Here is a 20477-nt window from a genome sequence, read left to right as displayed (position 1 = left end):
AATTGTACTATACTTAGAAATAGTGTGTGCTGCTAAGATCCAGAGTAGAAGAGTTCTCTCCTGCAGTGTTTATAAGATCTGATGGAGGAAAGGTTCCTTGTGTGCTGTTTATAAAGAAGAGAGGTTGTAGCATCTACAATCTACAGAAGAAAAACTCCCTCCTGGGGAATGAATACAACCCACAGGAGAAATGCGGTGGAATTCCAAAACACCTCTTTGGCTACAGAGGCTAAGGCTGCAGGTAGCTGCAAATGTGTTAAGCTCCATCACATACAATAGCTAGTATTTACAAATGTTGGGTCTGATTCACCACTCCAATTAAATCAATGGAATTATACTAGGGTAAAACTGGAGTACCACAGCAGTAAATCAGATATATAAAGTAGGTAGCACAGATTATAAAAACCCTTACTCACTTTAAACAGTATCTCATTCCTCAAGTAGTCTGACTGAAATAAATGGAACTACACTGAGAGTAATGCATTACTTGTCTCAGTGTGAGTAATGGTGGCAGAATCTAGCCCATAGCAATTAACTCTAAAGTTAGCTGACCAGACTTTACCAGATGAGGTCAAAGGTATCAGTTCTTCTTGAGGACAACCACAGCAAACTAAATATGGAGGTTTGGGGCCAAGCCATTTCTGACCTAAAAAGTTAAGAAACATTTGCAAAAGGAAAAAAGTTTCGTATATTAATGTTTAATGAATTCCTTATCTAATTACGTTCAAACTTACCAGATAACTACTTTTCTGGCAGAATACTAGTTATGAGAATTTTTAGATGAGTTTGTCCAATTTTGGTTGACTGGTCAAAATTTGGTTTATAATGAAAAAATGTTATGCAGAGTTTGCCAAATCTACATAATGTAACACAACAGTTTTTGTTTGCTTTTTCTCTGAAAGGTTTATGGTTGCTACATTATAGTTATTAAAAGTGTGGCTGACAAGAAAATAACTCAGGATTTCATTTAATCCTTTAAAACAAAATCATTGTTAGGTCTGTATTGCCAATCATGTAATTTCATGAAGAAAGTAGTGTGGCTGCAATACTATTTTAATTTTAGTACCACAGTAGAGACCTTTAACCCCTTCTCACACAAAAAGTATTCATACTAACAGCAAAAAGACAAATGTATTTGAAAGCATCTTTTAACAGTCTTCTTTCATTTTCTCTTTCCTTCCAAACACACTGCTTGCTTAGTCTGGCACAAGAAGCCAGCGTGAGTTTTACAGACATATTTTTAAAATTGGTTAATCAAAGAATACTGGACAGCACGTCTTCATCTGACAACATCTGTTGATATGAAACAGGAGAGTAGCCAGTGTGGCAGTGAAGGTGTTTTCTACTTTTTTCCTAAGCTAAAAAAAAATGGGGCATAGAGCTGTACAACCCATAACAATGTGCAAGTCTTTATATGACGTTGTTCACCAGAGACTTGTCAATAGACTGAGCCATATTGGTTCTGGCAGTCTTTCTATTGGGACAATATTTGCCTTGAAGTACTATCTTTTCTCTTTTTCAATGTCAGCCTGAAGGCTCTTACACAACATATGTTCATTTCATGTCTTAGAGATATTGCTTCTGGTATTGCAAACGCATTACCACATTGAGGTTTTTTGTAAAACAGATGGTACATATTAAGGTCTCCTTTTCTTAGATGATTTCTGCAACAATTGCACTGCATTCCTCACGCTGACAAAAACATCAGCAGCATCATGCAGTGAAGCACTAGCTTATGTCAGAATGGTAAATGAATGCCCACAGCACAATGAGCTATGAAGGGTGAGCCAGCTCCCTTAGAGAATTGAAAGGTGGTGTGAGTCATATTTGGTAGAAGTTCAGTTACTGTTTAAGGCTCCACCCCTACAAAGTGATCTATTGGAAGTCAACACTCACATGGAGTTTCAGTGATTTCAATGAGCTCCACGTTGGTGAAAAGATATGCCTTACACAGGCCCGCCGACAGCAATTCCGGGCCCCAGGGCAAAACAGTCAATGGGCCCAAGCTGCTGCTGGCTGCGCTGCTGGTGCCCAGTGAGCTGCCGGCTGCGCTCCTGGGCGCGCTCTTCTGGCACGACCAGGACTTCCACATGCCTGCCTGGCTGCCTTTGCCACTGCCGGCACACCCCTAGGAGCCCTGCGGCCCGCCCAGGCAATTTAAAAGGGCCCGGGACTGGAGCCCCAGGGCTCTTTTAAATCACCCAGGCCCTTGGGCAATTGCCCCCTTTCCCACCCCACCCTCCTGTTGGCAGTCCTGGCCTTACATAATGAACTCCTTGGACCATGCACCCTATTGTTAGAATATTCAAAACCTTATGTTGGCATAAGCAGCCCACTCTGTGCCCCAAATGGAGCTGGTCATTTATTTGGACACTCAGGGAACCAGGAGAATGAAGATGAGGAGGGGGCTGAGGAGACCGTGGACCCTGATGGGGTGAAGGTGCTGGATAGAGTTGGTGGAGCTGGGGTTCATACCCAGCATCCAAAATAAGGGCCATCAAAGGCAGTTTGACAACAAATTTGCAGGTGAGCAGTGAAGAGGGAATGAGTAAGAGTTAAATTAGTCCCACTCTCATGAGTAGGGTGCAGAATGAGCTCTTCGGTAATATCACGGTGCCGTTGGGCCAAGCAAAAACCAAAAGTCAGTTTGACTGTGATTACAATGAGAAGGGCATGGGGAGTGGATTCATGGCTGCACTGCAGGGTTACTTCTCTGACTTGTGGTTTTATGTTGTTCTTTCCTTCTTACAGCAGCTGCCTTCTTGGAGGGGCCCTTATACCAAGCAGTGTGGTAAGACAGATTGGCACTAGTAGGTAGCTCTCTTGCTCTCCCTCTCCTCATTCAAGGGTTGGATCAGATGCTGTGGAGTCACTAATAGGGCCAGGGCCAAGTATCAATGGGTCAGAGGTGAACTAAGCTGGCTGTGGAGGTGCATATTAGAGCTGGGCAAAAAAATTTTGCCAAAACTTTCTTTTGACAAAAAATAGATTTGGCCACACTAAAATGTTTCATAAATTGATATCAGTTTTGCCAAACTGTTCATTTTGGGGGTAGAAAAAAAATTGAAAACATCAAAACATTTCATTTCAACCTTTTTCTAAATGAAATGTTCTGATTTTTCTATTCAAAACTACTTTTCTTTTCAAAATGGCCTCCAACTTTATTTTTTTTTTAAATGGTCACAATCGAAACAAAGCGTTTAGTTTTAGGCTGAAGGAAATGATTCATTCTGTGTTTTGAAACCTTTTGTTTGACCTGAAATTAACTTTTTTTCAACTTTTTGGTTTGCTGAAAATTTTGAAAATTTTTTGATTTGACCCAGATATTTTTTTTTTATTTTTTTTCTCCAGAACTGCCAGCAGACCAAAAAAATCAGTTATTTGCACAGCTCTATTGCACACATTACGATAACAGTTTGTTTTTGCATTCCTGTGGAGGGTTAACTGCAGCTGCTGGGTGAGGGGTTATGTCTTTGCCAGTCCATGTGCAAGCCTACTAATACAGAATGGTGGTGTTGGCAGTCACCACATAAAACTTGTTTAGCTTCCTGCTGAGTGCTAGGCTCAAAGAACAGAGCCTTTGGCAGCATATGGGCAGAGCAGTAGCTGGGTACTAGAATATAACATGACAGCTGCCTTTTGAAAATCCCTGAGGCTAAGTGCTTATCTAGTGTTGGAATGTCTAGGCACCCTAGGCAGCGGCCAAATTTTCAAAATTTTGGCACTGCCCACACTCAACTTTGAAAATTCCTTAAGTTTTAAGGGCATCCACAAGTGAGTATTCACATTCCCTGCTGTGCACCCTCTTTGCCCCTATGAACTCCCCCCACCCCCATATAACTTTTAAAAACTCTTCATGCGATATCAGGTTCTACAAGTTAGAAGAAAGTTCATTAGTTTCTGACAATACCATTTTTAAAATTACTCTCACAGAATGAATAAACAATTGTTTTAATATTCCCCATGAACATCATGTGAGCCTGATACTTTGCAGCCTGTATCATCCTATGAATGACACTACTGTTCTGAACTGTACTGTATGACAATTAGCAATGAGAGTGAAATAGCTCAGAAAATCAGGCCACCATCTGGGTTCAAAATCAGTTTTGAATGAATTTAAATAAGATTATGGCATTAGCTGTGACTCATAAAAATTATACATGGGAGCAGACTATCATTTCCACTAAGGTGTTGAACTATCAAACTAATTTGGCTCTTCAGCAAATCACCAGATTCCTCAGTTCATGAGCACCTGCATTCACTGCAATTCTGCCTTCTTCCAATCAATGGATCTTTTTCCGTGTTGTATTTGCATTGTTCAATCTGATAGTGGATAATAAATCTTAAATAAGTGTATTTTCCAGTTACAGTTTTTCCTGTCATATTATTAAGGTTTTTGTCAAAATGCCCTATCAAGCACAAGAGAGAAATAGCTAAGATCTAAAAATATGGACCACAAAGGAATACTCAGATAAGAATGGTATGAAGCATGTTGTAGTCAAAAGAACATAGTGTTTGTAGACATACTTAAGAAAAAATGCATTTTAAAGAGCCCAGGTGTGTATGGTAAATTGGACTGTTAGTTACAATGATTTTATATGAATGTTGAACTTGATCATTGCCTGCTTTTGCAGAATTTTGCAATTTGCACCCTTGTATCTTGGCATGAACAGCTGAGCCCAGTGGAGGATTTAGCCCCATAGGAGAACAGGTATTATTTTTTTCTTCACCCTCCCTCCAGGTTTCTATCTGTCTGTGTCAGTGGTGTCAAACTCTTGGCCTGTTTGATGTATTTGTGTTGTTTGCATGGCACATTCACATTCACATTCACCAGAACTAAGGCCAAGACATTCATTAGTGATGAACGATTTTGGGTATCCAGCTTGAGACAACTTAAAATGGCCCAATTTCAAAAAGTACTGAGCACTCAAACTCTGAAAATCACGTCTCTTTAAGGGGTCTCCCTCTGGGCACCAAAAAATCACTAGTCATTTTTTAATATCGTGGCCTTAGTTTTAGGTTGAAAAAAAAATTAAGTATCTAAGACTTCTTGGTTGACACTTTTCCCCCCAGACCTTTCCAAATGTGAACTGAGTGTCAACCAATGCAGTGCTGACTTTCTGAATGGGCAGACAGGCTGAAACAATGACTCCGAGTGCTTGAGATCTTGTACTTCCTTTTAATCAAACTGGAATTTAAATGTCAGTATTAAGCAAAGGGTAGAAATAGTGATGGTTCTAAAGGGGAGCATATTTACCCAAATCTGACAAGGTACACATAATGATAAGTAAACTTCAGTTGCTAACTATAGGCTGAATTCCACTCTTGTCCTTTGTGTAACCCTCCTGTCAACATCAGTGGGAGATCAGATGACGATTGAGGGTAGAATGTAGTCCTAAATTCATATCCTGGCTCATGGGAGAAAGTGATCTGGCCAGTAGTTTTTAACATTTAATAGATGGTTTGCCATGTTTTTTCAGTTTACTAGGACAAATGAGCCATTGCTTTCCCTGAATTTATTGTGTTCCAAATTAACAATGGCACCTTGTTTTCTTAGATCTCATGCCCATTAGGGAAATGCATAATTCATTACAGAGATGTGTGGGGATTGAGGTACTTGTGTTTGTGATCAGCTTTTACAAACAGGAAAGAAATGACCACTTTATGTAAACAGCCAGTGAAACAGCTGGTTTACTTTGTTTTTTCCCATTATCTCTTATCCTCATTGATTTCTTCTTTTTTTTAACTTTTTTACTTTTTTTTTTTAACAATGCCACGAATTCTAGTGAACAAGCCTGATTTTTAGTAACAGGGGTAGCGTACATAACTTTGATCTGAATAATAATTATTAATTTATATAACAGCTTTTTGATTTTAAAAAGTTACATATAGATAAGCAAGAGAAAAAATATCTCTGTTTGATAAGTTCCTGCAAACAGCACATTTAAGGGTCTGTGCTCCAGGTTTGAATTAGCTAGCAAACTGTTCTGGCAAATGTCCAGTTTTAACATATTTAAAAACATTTTTAGGCTGATAAATGCTTTGTCTTTCAGCAATTCAGCATATGCACTGTGTTGATATCTGCTGATAGTGCTGTACCATGTTTATTTTTGTTTCACTCCATTTCAGCCAAACATGGGCATTGAGGTAAATTCTTGTGAAAAGAAAACAAAGAATATTTTGGGAAACCAAAAGAAATTCTTCACATGTCACTTGGCCCTACGACCAGGAGGTGTGAAGTAAGAGGCTGAGACATCAAATGCTTTAAAAGCTAGCACTTGAATGTTTAAAAAATAGACTGTCGGATGAAATTTTCAATGTGCAAGAGACAGAGGAAGGGCTCAAAGGTGTTTAAAAAGGGCTGCTGGCTAGACTTGAATCAGGAGCAGTAATACTGACAAATTCATTGGTGCTGATGGTGGAGGCGGTGGTATTGTAAGTGATTGAGGCACTGAAGATGATGGCACAAGAGCTGCAGCCATTGTCATTAGTGGTTGTGGGAGGGGTAGAGGTGACAGCATTGTTAGCAGCATTATGTCTGGTGAAGGAGTCTATGCTTCTGTCAGAGTGCAACCTTCACGTTCCTGTTAAACAGAGCATTTTGTAGGCTGTTTAGAGGGATTTGGGGGAATTCCAGGTCTCGTTTTTGCCATGTGGATGTCTGCAAACACCACAGGCTTGGCTGTTCCTTTCCCTGGTTCCCAAATGGGGAAATCACAAAACAACCTGGAAGCAATGACTTTGGCTGTTGTTCAAATGCCTCTTTTGTGGCTCTTACCAAAAAAAAAGATTGTGTTTATTTTGTTTGTAGCAAAAGATGCCACAGAAATGCACCCGGAAACACCCTCCTCCTAGTCCCGTACACTAAACTTGATTAGACACCCCATCAGCAAAAGGATGGAGGCAGCATGCTGATGTTGCGATGGATATGGGAACCTGGATAAATTCACTTCAGGTACTTCAGCCGAGTCTGTTATGTTTATAATAAACTTAGTTATTCAAATGTTCAGTAATATGTCAGTATTGATGGGCATTTTTTTGCCTTTAGGGACTGTCTAGAGGGATTCTTTGGTTGCCTCAGAGAAGATAGGGGATAAGGTACCATTGTCTCAGACTCCATACTGCATCAGCAGTGCAGACAAAGGGAAAGAGAACAGTTGAGATAAGTGGGACTACTTATGTGAGTAAGGACTACTCACACTAACAAGTACGCTGGATCAGATTTTAGGGTACTAATAGGTAACATGGATGCTGCTGTTGCTCCATAAATAATTACTTGCCAGAATGGCTCAGACTGAACCCACGCCCAAGAGTGTTCAGATCGAGATATAAATAGGCATTTTCAAGACAGCATTTTCCCAGCCTCAACAACAGTTTTTGTTGTTGCTGCTACTGCTGTTTAGTTGCAATAAACATAAAATCCTGTTTGAGTGCCAGAGAAGAACCTTTTGTTTCTGGAATTTTGTACTCTGTAATTGTGTGCAATATATACATAGCATGGTCATATGTATTATTAAAAACCTAAGCTAGAAAGAGAGTCTGCTGTATTGATAGAGGAAGGATGCTGTTATAGTTTTTGCTCCCACTCCGGCCCACAATGATTTTAAGCATGGGCCCTGCTTCTTGCTCTCCTGAAATATTTTCACCCAGCTCTCCTGCTTGTGTAACAGGTAGGGGAATGCTGAGGCAATATTATGTACAACTGTGACACTCCACTTTTTCCTGCACCTCTGCTTAACTCTTTGCTAAAGCATGGGCCAGAGTGATGTCTTCACAACACTGTTCAGAAAGGATTCCATAGAGTTAAATCTCAGGGCTATTGTATGAAAAATCCCAAATGTTTATAACAGTTCCCACTCTGCTTCAAAGCTGACAAAAAAGCATTTAATAATACACACAAAATTACTATGAATAGTATTTGGAATACTTATGAATAACTTTTAAATAAAAACGATTAGGTAGTTAATCTACTGGTGCTCCTTATACAGACTTTCCCACTTTATTGCTTGCATTTAAATATAACAGAGGTTCTCAACGGGGGCCGTGCCAGCACTTGTCAAACTTTCTAGGGGGCATGGCAAATCAGGGGTATGGCAAACCTTGTGCATGGAGCTGCAACAACACTCAAATTTGGCCCAGTCACCCCCTGTCATGATGGAGGTGCAGCCAGACCAAATTTGAGTGAGTGGCTTTGAGACCTGGTGCTTGGCCTCCCACCATTTTTGCAGTCCTTCCAGTGCCCCGGATCTGAGCAAACAATGCCATCTAAACAGGTCAGGGGTGTTTTTATAGTAACTCTTTTATAGTAAATTTTTGCTATCGTAACAGGCAGGGTCCTCCAAGTAAAAAAAAAACCTGCTAAGGTGGGGCATGATAGAAAAAAGATTGAGAACCCTTGCAATATAACACAGTTCTGTACTTTAAAATACACATGTAAACATATATAATCCTTTGATCTTCTCTCAGAGATGATTTCTCAGTCTCTTTAGTGTTGCCATAATAGATATGTATGTATGTATATCATCTGGATTTTTCAGAGCTTGAGAAGAATGGCAGCATCTCAGTTCTTTGCCAAACATTTCTGAGCCTTGTCATCTAACAAAAGTCTGGGCATTTTTACAGCTAGCAGGATTTCAGTCCTTTGGTTAATAGTTGACTGGTCTCTTCCGTTTCTAGTTAGACAGGAAATCTGTATCCTCTCTCCAAAGGTATTGGGACTGAGCCTTCACAGCAGACACATCTCTTGATCCTGCATCAATCAGCTGCTGAGTCCAAAGAGCTGTCTTTCACTCCTGTAATTGCAGCCTTTCCCTGTGAACTCTGATTGACCACTCTCAGATGGTGAGTATGTGTGGAAACTGCAAGACTGCTTGCCCTCAGTGAAAACTTCTTAGCTTCAGAAAGAGTTAGTGACCATGTCTAGTAACTGCCACATTCTGCTTCTGGATGTTTCTAAGTCATTCTAGCTGAGTTACTCCTCCCTGGCTCACTGCACAGTATAGTCAAACTAAAATCCATGTCTCCTCCTCACTGCTTCCCTCCATTTCTTTGGATTTAAAATAGGGCTGTCAAGCAATTAAAAAAAAGTATCACGATTAATCGCGTGATTAAAAAATTTAATTGCTATTAATTGTGCAATTAATCACACTGTTAAACAATAATAGAATACCATTTATTTAAATATTTTTGGATTTTTTCTACATTTTCAAATATATTGATTTCAACTATAACCCAGAATACAAAGTGTACAGTGCTCACTTTATATTTATTTTTGATTACAAATGTTTGCACTGTAAAAAACAAAAGAAATTGCATTTTTCAATTCCCCTAATACAAGTACTGTAGTGCAATCTCTTTATCGTGAAAGTTGAACTTACAAATGTAGAATTATGTACAAAAAATAACTTCATTCAAAAATAAAACAATGTAAAACTTTAGAGCCTACAAGTCCACTCAGTCCTATTTCTTCTTCAGCCAATCACTCAGACAAACAAGCTTGTTTACATTTGCAGGAGATAATGCTGCCCACTTCTTGTTCACAATGTCACCTGAAAGTGAGACTAGGTGTTCTCATGGCACTGTTGTAGCTGACGTTGCAAGATATTTACATGCCAGATGTGCTAAAGATTCATATGTCCCTTCTTGCCTCAAACACCATTCCAGAGGACATGCGTCCATGCTGCTGATGGGTTCTGCATGATAACAATCCAAAGCAGTGTGGACCGACGCATGTTCATTTTCATCATCTGAGTCAGATGCCACCAGGAGAAGGTTGATTTTCTTTTTTTGGTGTTCAGGTTCTGTAGTTTCCGCATTGGAGTGTTGCTCTTTTAAGACTTCTGAAAGCATGCTCCACCCCTCATCCCTCTCAGATTTTGGAAGGCACTTCAGATTCTTAAACCTTGGGTCGAGTGCTGTAGCTATCCTTAGAAATCTCACATTGGTACCTTCTTTGCGTTTTGTCAGATCTGCAGCGAAAGTGTGCTTAAAATGAACAATATGTTCTGAGTCATCATCCGAGAATACTATAACATGAAATATATGGCAGAATGTAGGTAAAACAGAACTGGAGACATACAATTCTCCCCCAAGGACTTCAGTCACAAATTTAATTAACGCATTATTTTTTTGATGAGCGTCATCAGCATGGAAGCATGTCCTCTGGAACGATGGCCGAAGCATGAAGAGGCATATGAATCCTTAACGCATCTTACACGTAAATATCTTGCGATGCCAGCTATAACAGTGCCATGCGAACACCTGTTCTCTCTTTCTGGTGACCTTGTAAATAAGAAGTGGGCAGCATTATCTCCCATAAATGTAAACAACCGTGTTTGTCTTAGCGACTGGATGAACGAGAAGTAGGACTGAGTGGACTTGCAGGCTCTAAAGTTTTGCATTGTTTTATTCTTGAGTGCAGTTATGTAACCCAAAAAATCTACATTTGTAAGTTGCACTTTCATGATAAAGAGATTGCACTACAGTACTTGTATGAGGTGAATTGAAAAATACTGTTTCTTTTATCATTTTTACAGTGCAAATATTTTTAATAAAAATAATAATATAAAGTGAGCAGTGTACTCTTTGTATTCTGTGTTGTAATTCAGATCAATATATTTGAAAATATAGAAAAACATCCAAAAATATTTAGTAAATGTCAATTGGTATTTGATTGTTTAACAATGTGATTAAAACTGTGATCAATCACGATTATTTTTTTTGAGTTAATCGTGTGAGTTAACTGTGATTAATCGACAGCCCTAATTGAAAAAGCAAATGTTGCTGTATAAATCATGCAGGTTAAACTTGGTTTGTTGTTTGTTTGTTTTTAACTGTGGTGGAGGATGCTTTACTGAGAACATAGTGTTTACAGATTTATAGGAAACCCAATTATGTACGGAGTATTGCTATTGGCTCCCAAAATGTGTCGGAAGCTACAACACCAGTACTACAGATAACGAAAGGGTTTGACTGAGGTTTGACTGACGTGTTGTCTACGCTGGATTTTAGCCACTGGTTTGGCTGCACCACTGCAAACCTCTTGTTCAAACATGCTATACACCAGTCCCGTGTGGTTTGAAACTAGGTGTGACATTACCGAGCGTACAATCTGAACCAATGAACAGCTTTGTCTCCTCAATTATCGAATTTGGGGTGCCCTTTTACACTGCTTCAATGTGAGAGTTGCCCTTCCTGGTCTCCTCACACACAGCCTCCAGCATGCAAGTTACTCCCCGTTTTGCATATGAGTGCTGTAGCCAGCCACTCTTGAATTACACTGCAGAGCAACACCAGCAAATTTCCAATCCCAGATTTTCCCCAGAAATGTATGTCTTGTACTTCCCTCTTCTCTCTTGGACAATACAAGCTCATATAAAGTCCGTCATTTTATTAATAGAAAATTATATGAACAAATCCTGTTATCCCAAATGGAGTTTCCCAAACACTTCAATCCAAGCACACTGATTTAGATAAAGCAATAAAACAAGTTTATTAGCTACAAAAGATAGATTTTAAGTGCTTACAAGTAATGAGGCATAAGTCAGAATTGGTTACAAGAAAATAAAAGTAAAACACAATTAATGCCTAACTTAACAAGCTAAGTGAATTCAAAGCAAAAGTCTCTCTCATTGCATGTTCCCACAGTCTTACTGACTGAATTCCTTTCTGTCAGGATTCTTCCCTCAATCCAGTGCTGTTTCCTTTATTCTTGAATTGTTGTCGATGCCATGAGTAGAGAGAAAGGGAGGAATCATTTTGGGGTGTCTGCTCCCCTTTCTTATAGCCCATTCTCTTCTTTGAGAATCCTTGCCTGCTGAGGTTCAGGAGATGGAAAGTCTGTGTGGACAGGAACTCCCAGCTATTTCTTTGTCACAATGTAGATTTTCACCCACATCCTCTTTCCTGCCAAAGAATGGGCACTTAAACAGGCAATGATCCATTTGATTTTGTTGATACCTGGCTGAGGCATTGGCTAACCTTTTGTCTCTGGGGAATTGGTTTGTGGTTGCTCCCCCGCCCAGACTTGGAACATGTGTAATAATACCGTACAGAGGAATTCTGTAACTTTCCTGCAATTTTGCCACACATATTTTGTCGTGACAATAATGTTTAGCAAATTATAAGTTTTCATATGATACCTTACAAGGCATACTTTGTACAAATTTATCATAGTCTTGTAAAGAAGGTGAACATAGGGGTACAGACTGTCACACTAGGGTAATCAGCACTGGTACAAATCATGTTCCACTGATGTAAATCACGTCTGCGTTGTGGGTTTGCACCAATGCAGCTGTAGGTGTTTGCACTAAAATTAAAAGAACACAGTGTAGATCAGGCTTAAGTAATTTACTTAGTTCTGCATAGAGTTACTGTGTGTGATGTGTGATACTTTTTGGAAGAGGCCCAGAGGAGCTGAAACATTGAGCTTTTTTCTCTTTGTGGCTAAATAATAATAATAAATAAATGCTTTAAACCAGTGTTTCATAAGGTTATGGCTGGTCCAGGGTGGGCATTTGGGAGAAGAGAAGAGAAGTGTTGGACTCTGGATCCACTTGGACTTCCCACTACAAAAGGGTGCTGTGAATAAAGTGAGTGATACCTTCTTGAAAGCCACCTTATATTTCATCTACTCCAGTGGTCCCTAATCACAGGAGCAGCTCATGTGTTCAGGCTCAGGAAATAGTTCGCTGTCCCAAGCTTGTATCTCTGTTCTCACAACAGCTGCAAGAGCATGTGTCCTGGCCCCACAAGCTTACCAATGGGTGCCTCCCATGTAGCCATTTTCTGAGTGATGTTAAAATCATGGGGAGCAATCAGGACTGGTGCTAAAAACAAACAGAAAAAAATAAACAAGAAAGAAGAAGAGAACAAGGAAGAAAAATGCATGGGGGTGTGGGGGTGGAGGAGTGGGGAGATAGCAGATAGAAAATAATGGAGACATGGCATCTGTAGTGGGGTATAATAAGAGGATCGAAGGGGAGAAAGAGAAAACCAAGTATGTACAATCTCAGCTATCAATCTATTGAAAGAGTGACTCCAACAGCGAGAAAGACTGGGCATCACTGCCTTATATAAGGCCAGTATAATTGTCGTAATTAAGTTTATTCTTTAATGTATTTCCTTTTTTTAGCATTTTGGGATTCAGTTTTTTTTCTTTTTGGTGTGATTCTGAATCACCTCATGCCCAGAGCAGGGAAATCAGTGCCAGTCCTCAAGGCATTTAGATTGTTATTTAAAAACAAATACCATGTGAAAACATCTCATTTTGCTTCATTTCTACAATTTAGTCACTTTCTGACGCTCTTCTTTGGCCACCTGGTCGTGCCCCCACACCTGTCTGATCCCCTCTTCTCTGCTGTTCTTTTGGAATGCAGACCTCTCACATTTTGTGGTGATTGGGTGTCCTGTTTTGCTCATAGAAGTTCAGACTGATGAATACCAATTATATGCAGTCAATGCAGAAACCCTTCTGAGCAAACTTCCTAAAAATCCCTATGTAAACATTGTCTAAGTTATTCATGAATAGATCCCTAAGTCCCACATCCTCCCCTCTGCATGAAAAAAAAAGTGTGTGTGTGTGTGTGTGGTGGGGGTATGTGACGCATATTCATTTCAGAAGCTCTGCAGCCTTTAGGCTATTTCCAATCCCTCTCATTGGACCTTTAGGAGGCAAGGCCAATGTCACAAAGAAAATACATCATCAGTTACAGAGCCCTGAGAAGTCATCCTGGCATGTAGACTGTTGGCTCTTTTCATACTCATGCTGGCCATACACCCTCACAGCTGTACAGACCTAGCTCTCATGTAGCCATGGAGGGGATGGTGGCAGCTATGAGATGTGCTACCGTTTAGCTACCCATTCCTCATGTTTTGTGGGTTTTCTGGGATTTTTCTATGCTTCACACTGGCCAGCAGAGAGGGAACATATGCTGCAATGCTTTATCACAGAGGGGGAATGGTGGGGGGAGGATCTCAGAGTATCTCCAGGTTTTTTCATAGTGGTGGAACATCTGTCAGATTTCAAAAAAGTAGGACTAAGAGGAGCTCCTGAGACTTTTTTGACCAGCTCAAATTAAAAAATGCAAGCACCCGTTCATCTTCTGCACAGGAGTCACAGTTGTCTTTGTCCAGTATTTACTTGGTATAAATTCAATTGTGAACAGATACATAGATAAATCTGAAGGATTAGCAAACACACAGGAAAAGTGACCAATTACAAGTGACCTGAAGGGAGCTGTGGGGAGGGGAGGGTAAGTGGTTGACAGAAAGGTAGGGTGATTTGGTACTAAAAATGTTAAGTCTTACACCGAAGAAAATACATTAAACACAGTGGTGGAATGTATGTAGTCATGCCCATCATGTTAAAATATATTTGTATTTATGTTATCTCCTTAATCCAGCGGTTCTCAAATCGTGCGTTGGGACCCCAAAGTAGGTTGTGACCCCATTTTAATGGGGTTGCCAGAGCTGGTGTTAGACTTGCTCAGGGCCAGGGCTGAAGCCAAAGTCCGAGCCCCACTGCCTGGGACTGAAGCCGAAGCCCAAAGGCTTCAGCCCTGGATGGCGGGGCTTAGGTTACATTCAGGGCCGGCTCCAGGGTTTTTGCCGCCCCAAACGGCAAAAAAAAAAAAAAAAAAAGTTGCGATCTGCGGCGGCAATTCGGCGGGAGGTCCTTCGCTCCGAGCGGGAGTGAGGGACCGTCCGCCGAATTGCCGCCGAATGGCTGGACGTGCCGCCCCTCTCCAGAGTAGCCGCCCCAAGCACCTGCTTGCCAGGCTGCTGCCTGGAGCCGGCCCTGGTTACAGCCCCCCATCCCAGGCTGAAGCCCTCAGGCTTTGGCTTCAGCCCCCGGGTGAAGGGGCTTGGGCTTGGGTTCAGGCTTCCGTCCCTCTTCTCGGGGTCGTGTAGTAAGTTTTGTTGTCAGAAGGGAATCGCGGTGCAATAAATTTTGCAAGCCACTGGGGCAACTTCAGGGCAGATAGCTGGGAGTCGATGTGGTTCAGAGGGTAATCCTGAGCTTTAGAAGGGATCTACAATATGAACGCTAACTGGACACAAAAGGGGAAGATAGCTTCAAGTTTTCATATCATGATGTTAATTATTTTTACCCTCATAGTTAAAATGGAGGGTAAACAATGACTTGGCACCTTGTGAAATTTCCATGATGTTCAAAGGAGAAAATACATTGCAACACAGTATGTCCTTGGTTACCTTGGGACAGTGTTATTGATTAAAATCATGGCATAAATGATGGCATACAGTTGGGCGTCAATAGACTTGATTTTCAGTGGGTAAATTAATGTGGAAAGTTAAAAAACCTGTGCTCAGAACTCCAGAGTAAGATTTGCCAGTCTTTGAAAGGCTTTTCATGTATTCAATATACCTTCTGCTATGCTTACAATACCATTTTTCACATATATATGTTGTTATGCCATTTCACTGATCTGGGATTATTTCTCTTCTTTTATGGTCTCTATGAAATATTAGCAATACTTCACCTTGTAAAGCTACTTCAGCACTGAGTGGACTTACAGAGCCCCTCAAATTATTTGCTGTGGGTCTTCCAGGCATAGCTTTGCCATATTTACACTGTGATGTCATGTGTCATGACATATAAACATCATCATCTGTGGCAAAGCAATGCCAGGGATACCTGTGTGGGTATACTGTGGTACTGTCTCTTTAAAATTAGTTGTATAGTCACCAGAGGGTCTCCCTGTGGAAGGGGTCTCTCATCTAATTCAGGAACACTCGGGGTCTGCAGTCTCAGAGTCTGTAGAAGTCATCTTGTTATGTAACTAATAAAGAGAATTGTAGTTTAAACTTTATATCCCTGGTCTCACTCTGCCTCCTGAAGTACAGAGGCTGCAGCTTACTTACAAGTAAGATACTCATGACCAGAGGCAGATTTACCATGAAACAAACAGTGCGGTGGCACAGGGCCCCCAATGACAGGAGGGCCCCCCAAAATGCAGGAGAAATCTCATCTGACAACCTGCCCCTGAGTCCCAGCCGGCGGCTCAGCAGGGCTCAGACAGGCAGGCTGCCTGCATTCCATGGCCGGTGGCCCCATGCCGCTCCCGGAAGCAGCCGGCTGCTGGCACATCTCTGTGTGCCCCTGGTGTGGGGAGGTGGCTCCGTGCACTGCCTCTGCCCCAGGCAGCACATGGAGACCTGCTGCCCCCCTCCCCCCAAGGGGTGCGCAGAGACGTGCCAGCAGCAGGGCTAAGGCGTCTCCCTGCCCGTGCTGCCTCTGTCCCTCTGCACTGTGCCGCTCCCGGAAGTGGCCGGCATGTCCCTGCAGCCCCTGGGGGTGGGGGGTGTCTCCGCACGTTGCCCCCGCCCCGAGCACCGACTCTGCAGCTCCCATTGGCCGGAAACTGCGGCCAATGGGAGCTGTGGGGGCGGCACCTGTGGGCAGCGGCATGCAGAGACCCTCTGCCCCACCCCGCCCGCCTAGGAGCCGCTGCCAGAGGAGTGTGTGGGAGCCGCGCCGCCTGACATAAGCGCTGCCCTCCCTGACCTCTGCTGCACCCCAACCCCCTGCCCCAGCCCAGAGCCTGCACCCTGCACCCAAACTTCCTCCTAGAGCCTGCACCCCTCACCCCCTCCCACACCTCTTCCCCAGCCCAGAACCCGACACCCGCACCCCCTCCCACACCCCTGCCCCAGCCCAGAGCCCACACCCTGCACCCAAACTCCCTCCCAGAGCCTGACCCCCACACTGCCTCTTGCACCCCAACCGTCTGTCCCAATCAAGGTACCTCACTTTATTTTCATTTACTTCCTATTACTTATAATATAGGAGGAGGATGAAGAAAAAAAGAATGAAAAACGGGGGGAGATAAGAGAGAATGTTCTTTTTCGTGGCTGGGTCCCAAGGAGGGGCGAAAATGCAGCTGCTCACTGGGCCCCACTAACTAAATCCACCACTGCTTGTGACTGCCTGACTATGTTAGGAAGCACACGGCCATCCTGCCTTGTGTATGTGGCTCTGTGTGATGTCACTCGGTGCAGTATTTCCTCTCTTTCCCCCTCCTGGCCGTAGTGATGAACAGCGTTATTCAAGTGGTGTCAGTCCCTATGCTCAGCTGTCCATGCTGTGAAGCCTAAGGACTGTGCTCTTGTGATTAGCATTCCATTCACACTGTCAGCGATGAGGGAGAGGAGATACAATCAGAGTAGAGGACTTCAAAGAAGTTGCAAATGGGTCCCTAAAAGACAACATGTAGCTCTACAGTTTCAGCGTGGGTATCACTAACATATCATCTTAAATAGCTGTAATGCTATTACAAACATATAACAAGTGCACAAGTGCAGAATCATCAATACTATACCTTCACAATCACATTTTGAAAGTAATTGTGTAGTGAACATTTATTTTTTCATTAGTAGGGTATGGTTTTGCAGTGGAGAAGACTCAGGCTCACAGTTAGTCTGTATTTCCTGCATGTAACCTGTAAATTCACTTAGAAGGGCATTTTCTTTCAGGCAACATTGTAATAAAAACACAAACAAAAAATAAAGAATTAAGTGGCAAAATATCTTCAGCCATAGCTGAGGTTTAGCTAAGGAGGGTTATGATTTTGGTAGCCAAATAAACTGGTTCCTGAATACCACATTCAGGTTATGCATTGAACAACCCCCAAATGATTTCTCATTGATAAGAAGCTACAGACCTGCAATCCTACATTTTTTCATAAAAGAAAACGTAACAGCAATCCTTGCAATATTTCAGTGCTTGGGATATTTTGATAAAGGATGAGATGTTCTTGTTTCTTTAACGTTACTTTGATTAACTTAAAATTATAAACTAATGTATACAAGCACTATCACACACAAACAAAAGAATGATTGACCTAGACAAATTGGAGGATTGGGCCAAAAAAAATCTGATGAGGTTCAACAAGGACAAGTGCAGAGTCCTGCACTTAGGAAGGAAGAATCCCACGCATTGCTACAGGCTTGGGACCGACTGGCTAAGCAGCAGTTCTGCAGAAAAAGACCTGGGGATTACAGTGGACGAGAAGCTGGATATGAGTCAGCAGTGTGCCCTTGTTGCCAAGAAGGCCAATGGCATATTGGGTGGTATTAGTAGGAGCATTGCCAGCAGATCGAAGGAAATGATTATTCCCTTCTATCCAGCACTGGTGAGGCCACACCTGGAGTATTGTGTCCAGTTTTGGTCCCCCCACTTTAGGAGGGATGTGGACAAATTGGAGAGAGTCCAGAGGAAGGCAACGAAAATTATTAGGGGTCTGGGGCACATGATTTACGAGGAGAGGCTGAGGGAACTGGGGTTATTTAGTCTGCAGAAGAGAAGAGTGAGGGGGGATTTGATAGCAGGCTTCAACTACCTGAAGGGGGGGATCCGAAGAGGATGAAGCTAGGCTGTTCTCAGTGGTGACAGATGACAGAACAAGATGCAATGTTCTCAAGTTGCAGTGAGGGAGACCTAGATTGGATATTAGGAAACACTGTTTCACTAGGAGGGTGGTGAAGCACTGGAATGGGTTACCTAGGGAGGTGGTGGAATCTCCATCCTTAGAGGTTTTTAAGGCCCGGCTTGACAAAGCCCTGGCTGGGATGATTTAGGTTGGTGTTGGTCCTGCTTTGAGCAAGGGATTGGACTAGATGACCTCCTGAGGTCTCTTCCAACCCTAATATTCTGATTCTATGATGACTTTTTTTTTAGTGTATATATATATATATACACACAGATAGAAGGCCTGATTCTCCACTGCATTTTGTAGTCATTTATATCTGTGCAAAGTGGATGGAAAACACTACCAAATCACAATCCTATGGCAGATCCAATGCTCACTGAAGTCAGTGGAAAGCCCTGTGCTGCCTAAATGTTGAGGCTGTAGGTTTTTGTTTTTTGGCACTCAGTAGTGTTCAGCATAATGAGTAACTGAAAACTGATGTTTCAGAGAATGTAGGAATTGGCTGATTTCTATGTGTTGAGTATTACTTGACTTCTTCCCTATTTTAATAGAAAAACAACTGGATTCCCCTTTGGAGCCACTCTGATTTGCTGGACGATGAACTATTTATTCACATGATGTCATAGAATTACATGTTGTTTTCTTCTACTAGTCAGAAAAAGAAATTTTAAAAATAATGGAATTTTTTTATAGATAAAACTGGAGGCCCATCATAAATAGCTAAGATTTTTACAATTGCATTAAGCTAGCCTACATTTTAATGTACACACTTTGGTGAAATTAATTTTTGGTGGTCTCTATTCATGTGACCTTTTTGCTGTGACTATTTTACATAATTTGATATCATTTGAAGTGACTAACAATGGCTGCTAATTGTAGAGGTAGAAACATGCAAATAAACAAAAGAACTTTCACAGGTGAAGGTTAGGATCCTATATCCAGTAGTGTGGGCCAAATTAATATTAGTTTAATAACCTATAAACTGTGATAGAAAATGTAATTGTCCTACATTACACGGGTATTCCTTTAACTGCACAATTTATTCAAATGTATAATCTAAATAATTGAGTATCTATGCATACAATAGAACATTGCCTCATATGCAAACACCATTTAATAGACAGTTATATCCAAACAGATGGATAAAAAAGATGCCTGAATATAATTGGTTTGCTTTTGATTATTCCGCAGATACAAATTTACTTAAACAATAAGTCTGGTCAGGGTAGGATTGATTGTCACACAAAATTCAGTTTGGTAAAGTGAAGCTGAGGAATTTATGAGGAATTTAGTGTGACTCTTTTTTAAACTACTGCTCACCTTGATAAGAACCAAGCTTCCATTTCTTTGAGCAATATTTTGTTTATACTTTTTGTTGAATGCAATGATTGCTGAGTTTTCCACAGAACGCAAACACTGCACACCAACATCCACGTGTGGCCAAGATATTAAAAAATTAGTGACTAAAGTTAGTCTCCTAAATTCTTATGTGGGGATTACTTAAGTGGCCTGATTTTCAAAAGTACTGAGCACCCATACGCTCCCATTGAAAACACTTTTAAAAATTAGCAATCTAATTTAGATGCTGGTCCGCATTGTGCTGCTTGTTCGGTACTGTTGACCCTTGCAGCCATGGGAAAGCCCCATTGAAGTAAATGCAGCTCTGCTTGTTCAGAGGGGTAAGCCTGTATGGATCGCCATGTAGGAATGTAGGAGCTGAACTTTAGACTTAAGAACCTAACTTTCTGCACCTATATTTGAAAATCTTGGCCATATGCTATATGTGAACGTACATAGGTGTCTATATGCATATGAGAACAGGAGTACTTGTGGCACCTTAGAGACTAACAAATTTATTTGAGCATAAGCTTTCGTGGGCCACAGCCCACTTCATCGGATGCATAAATTTGTTAGTCTCTAAGGTGCCACAGGTACTCCTGTTCTTTTTGTGGATATAGACTAACACGGCTGCTACTCTGAAACCTGTCTATATGCATATGAACAGTGTGTGATATTTTTGTATGAGGT

The 20477-nt window shown here is 41.5% G+C and overlaps 1 long non-coding RNA gene across 1 annotated transcript; it reads left to right on the top strand.

Annotated features, from left to right (window-relative positions):
* The first annotated feature begins 2750 nt into the window (after window positions 1–2750).
* Window positions 2751–8835, top strand: LOC135891159 (uncharacterized). The gene is made up of 4 exons (XR_010562250.1): window positions 2751–2810; window positions 4635–4711; window positions 6812–6955; window positions 8677–8835. It is a non-coding gene; the product is annotated as an uncharacterized LOC135891159 (long non-coding RNA).
* Window positions 8836–20477: the final 11642 nt, after the last annotated feature.

This window comes from Emys orbicularis, chromosome 1, assembly GCF_028017835.1.
Source record: "Emys orbicularis isolate rEmyOrb1 chromosome 1, rEmyOrb1.hap1, whole genome shotgun sequence".
NCBI lineage: Eukaryota > Metazoa > Chordata > Testudines > Emydidae > Emys > Emys orbicularis.
This window is presented reverse-complemented; position numbering and strand designations above follow the sequence as displayed.